We start from the raw sequence: 4,819 nt of genomic DNA, 5'->3' as shown, positions 1-4,819 counted from the left end.
GAAACAACGATGCAATGGGTGGAATTTAAAGAACACTTCTATAATAAATACTTTTTAGAGACCGTTCGCTCAGCCAAAAGAAGAGAGTTGGTCTATTTATAACAGGGAAGGATGTATGTGCTAAAGTACATCCGAAAATTTAATAAGCTCTCTCGATATGCCCCACATGTGGTTGCAATAGAAGACTTGAAAAAGGACCATTTTATGCAAGGTTTGCACAAAGATCTTACAAAAGACTTAAAGGTGGCTGGAGTTCGTGATGCTTCCTTCAACGAACTCATCGATCGAGCCTTGGTAATTGAGTAAGTAGTTGAAGAAAAGAATGAAGAAAAATGAAGAAACAAAGGAAATGTAGACCGGGGGAACTTTGTAGCTAATCACGAAAAACAACGTTTAAATAATAATAATAAGAGAAAGAGAACGACAGTGGTCCAAGATCAGAATAAAAGCAAATGCCCAAAGAATCATAAGAAGAAAGTCTTAAAAAAGCCAAGTGTTGAGTGTTAGAAAATGCATATTTATAAAGGAGAAAACCGTCATTTTACATTTTAAGTCTTACTAACAACCCTTACTGTTATATATTTAACCTTCTTGTGATTTAATTACATGTGTTTTATTTTAATTAAGTATTTTATGTATTTTAGGGGCATTATAGTCATTTCACAATAAAGGAGAGATCAGACGGCAAAACGGACATCACTTTTGAACTCAGGACGGTCGAAAACCTTAGGAGGAGCATAAAAGGAAAAATGGCACTATTCACATGTACGGTACTGTATACGTTACTGTTCACGACACTGTTCACATAAACGGATGATGACGTGGCATTGACCGATGATGTGGCATTGACTGATGAGGTGTCACGATCCTGTTGGACTAAAATTCTTATGCACTGTTGATGGTGACGTGGCAGCATATCAGTGGACGAAAAATCTCGCGTACGGTGCATGCATCACACAGGATTATTTTCAACCAAACCGCGTTACTGTTCATCCGGGTCAAACCGCGTTACTGTTCAAAGTCGGGTCAAACCGTGTTACTGTTCATCCGCGTGGTCAAACCGTGGACTGTTGACTGATGACGTGGCGCAATCCTGAGCGTCCAAACTGTTTTTAATCCGATGGCCATGATTTACTCCATGTATCTATAAAAAGGGGGCCTCCCCCCCCTAATTTGATATCTTTGAATCTATTTTTGGGATCCATTTTCTGTAATTCCCTCTCCATCTTGTATTTTCTTCGTATTTTAATAAATTCCCATTTTGCCCCTAGTTCAACTATGAGTGGCTAATTTTCTTTCAAGCTTGGGTTGAAGGTGAAGTCTCAACATGTGTCATGGGCTTAATTTGGTAAATTTATTTTCTCTTCCCCTCTAATTTTTGTGGATGTTTTGACTTCTCGTCGACAAATAATAATAGTCTTGTCTAGATACCGCCTTGGTTACACCGGCTCTCTAGTATAAGGTTATTATTATTTGGCACGATAAGCCCTTAGCACCATATTGATTAGAGCGTGGTTCATGAGGTGTGGATTCCCCCCTATGATTTAATTGGCATTAATAAGGATTATTTAGCCCATGATGCATGTTGATACGGATCCAGATACCCAAGTACGTCATTTTAATATAATTCTCTTCAATTTATTCTCGCCATTTCAATACCAATTTTAGAATTTATTCTCGCCATTTTAATTTAAGTTTTAGCATATTCCAAATCATTTCCACCACAAATCCAATCACCCATTTACAAAATTAATTCTACACAATTAAAATCCACCTCCTCGTGGGATCGACACTCGTCACCATTAGTCTATACTACAATAGATTCGTGCGCTTGCGAGTACATTAAAATTTGCACAACAAGTTTTTGGCGCCGTTGCCGGGGAGGTAAGTAATTTTAATTCATAGAATTAATTTTTTTTTGAATAATTTCTTTTATTTTTTTTCTTGTATTTTTTTTAAATTAAAAAAAAGAAAAAAAAAGTGAATCTACATTTAAAGGTTAGTATTTCTTTTCTTTTTCTCTTCTTTAAAATTCTGTAATTTAATTTTCCATTTATTTTTCTTTGTAATTTTTTTTGTTTATCTATTAATTTAATTTTTAGTTAATTTCTTTCACGTATTTATTTTTGTGTATTTTTATAAAGGTTGTAATAGCGCAATAAGGTTAGTATCGTAATTTCTCCCTCTTCTTTATTTTTATTTGTTTTGTTCCCATCTTTATTTTTTGTTTTGTTTGCATCTTTATTTTTATTTTATTTATTTGCATGCATGGTCGTAGGTCATTATTACCTAATCTTGAACCTATAGACCTTGAATTAGAAAAAACACTTCGCACACACAAACACGTTAAAAATAAAATGGATTTACAAGCACCACAGGAGAGGCCATTTAAGGACTATTTTAGTCCCTTAGCTAATTTGAGCACGTCATGCATAAGATACCCAAATGTAGCTGCTAGGAGTTTTGAATTAAAACCTAGTGTGTTAAATTGTCTCCCTACATTTTATGGCCTAGAAAATGAGGATCCATATAATCATTTGAATGATTTTCATGCCATTTGTCAAACATTCAAATATGAGAATTTTTCAGATGATGATGTTAAACTTAGACTATTCCCATTTTCTTTAAAAGATAGAGCTCGTTCATGGTTAAATACTTTACCCGCTAATAGCATTTCATCATGGGAACAAATGGTAACGAAATTTTTGAATAAATATTTCCCAGTGCATAAAACCAATGCTATTCGCAGGGAAATCTCGGAGTTTACCCAGAGAGAGGACGAGCAATTTTTCGAAACATGGGAGCGATTCAATGGGCTACTCTTGAAGTGTCCACATCATGGGTACGAGAAATGGCACCAATGCCAATACTTTTTGGAGGGATTATTGCCAAATGTGCAAGAATGGCTAATGGCGACAAGTGGAGGAGAGCTAATGTCAAAAAGTGCATCAGAGATTTGGGAATTCTTCCAGCGACAAGCGGATAATTCCCAACAACGGAGTCGATCACTCAGGAATACTAGACGAATTAAGGGAGTAAATGAGGTTCAAATTGGCGAGTCAACTTCGGGAATCAAAGAAGTTAAGGAGATGGTTGAAGGTCTTGCTCGACAAATAGCATCGTTATCGACTGCTAAATCAACAGAACCACATGACCAGGACTCATACTCAGATCAAGCCAATGCCATAGGTGTAATGAGAAAGCCATCAAATTACAACCCATACTCCAACACATATAACCCTGGATGGAGAGACCACCCCAATTTTTCATGGTCTCAAGGATTCCAACAGAATAGACCAGCAGCTCCAGCTCCACCAATGCAACAAATTCCTCAAGTTCCTCAAGCCTCTCAGCCCCCATTCAGACCATACAATCAGAACCAGAACTACTCTCAACCCAGACCATGGGAGGATGCATTCCAAAATTTCAAGAATGTTACTCACTCCACGATTGAGCAACAGAATCGCACCATTGATGGACTACGAAATGAGTTGAGAGCAGGCTTCAATTCACAAGCCCAATCAGTTTCAAGCCTCGAGAAGATGGTGGGACAACTTGCTTCTTCAGTTCAGACCTTGGCAATGACCGTTGAGAAAGGTAAGTTTCCAAGTCAACTAGTGCCTAATCCTAAAGGAGTACATGAAGCAAGTACCAGTTCACCACAGCAGCATGGAGAGGTCAAAGCAGTAATGACCTTGCGAAAAGGAAAGGAAGTCGACAACAAAGTGGAGATGCCGGTGACAAAAGAAAATCAAATTGTACCTGTGAATGTTGAGGAATCATCACCGGAGGAGAAAGAAGAAACTAACCCACAAGAATATGTTCCCAAAGCTCCATTTCCTCAGAGGTTAGCGAAAGGAAAAAAGGGAAAATCCACAGGTGAGATTCTTGAAATCTTCAAACAGGTAAGTGTTAACATCCCTTTGCTTGATGCTATTAAACAAGTTCCATCTTATGCTAAGTTTCTTAAAGACCTTTGTACTAAAAAGAGAAACATGCATGTTCAAAAGAAGGCATTTTTAACAGAAAACGTTAGTTCTATACTCCAACATAAAATTCCTTTAAAATGCAAAGACCCAGGCTCCCCCACTATCTCATGTAGTATAGGGAACCACACAATTGAGAATGCTTTGTTGGATTTAGGAGCTAGTGTAAATCTGTTACCTTATTCAGTGTTTGTGAAACTTGGACTGGGAGAATTACACCCAACTCCAGTGGTGTTACAACTTGCAGATCGGTCCACAAAAATACCTCGTGGTATTGTGGAGGACGTGCTTATCCAGGTAGACAAATTTTATTTTCCTGTTGACTTCATTGTAATTGACACTCAACCAATACAGGATTCAAGGAAGCACATCCCCATTATTCTAGGCCGACCTTTCTTGGCAACTGCGGATGCTCACATTCAATGTAGAACTGGAAATATGCAGTTGTCCTTCGGCAACATGACTATGGAGCTGAACATCTTCAACATTGCCAAACAACCTCACAGTGCAGATGATGGAATTGTTGATGTGGATTTAATCGAAGCATTAGTTGATGACACTTTTCTTTCAAACCTTAGTGATGATCCTTTACAAACATGTTTAACTCACTTTGGTTTTGATTTTGATATTGACAGATCGGTTGATGAGGTCAATGCCCTGCTTGACTCAGCACCATCTATGGACACTAATAAATGGAAGTCAAGAGTTGAGCAACTAGCACCATCAGAGAAGCAACTCATTCCATCATCAGAATCACCACCGAAACTCGAGCTCAAACCATTGCCCAACACTTTGGAATATGCGTTTTTGGGAGAAGAAAGTACTCTACCGGT

At 37.8% G+C, this 4,819-nt stretch overlaps 1 non-coding gene across 1 annotated transcript; it reads right to left on the bottom strand.

Annotated features, from left to right (window-relative positions):
• Nucleotides 1-2,741: 2,741 nt before the first annotated feature.
• Nucleotides 2,742-2,845, bottom strand: LOC127903160 (small nucleolar RNA R71). The gene has a single exon (XR_008055879.1). It is a non-coding gene; the product is annotated as a small nucleolar RNA R71 (small nucleolar RNA).
• Between the last annotated feature and the right edge of the window lie 1,974 nt (nucleotides 2,846-4,819).

The sequence above is a fragment of the Citrus sinensis genome, chromosome 6 (genome assembly GCF_022201045.2).
Source record: "Citrus sinensis cultivar Valencia sweet orange chromosome 6, DVS_A1.0, whole genome shotgun sequence".
NCBI classification, from domain to species: domain Eukaryota; kingdom Viridiplantae; phylum Streptophyta; class Magnoliopsida; order Sapindales; family Rutaceae; genus Citrus; species Citrus sinensis.
Note: the sequence above shows the minus strand (reverse complement) of the source record. Positions and strands in the feature narration are given on the sequence as shown.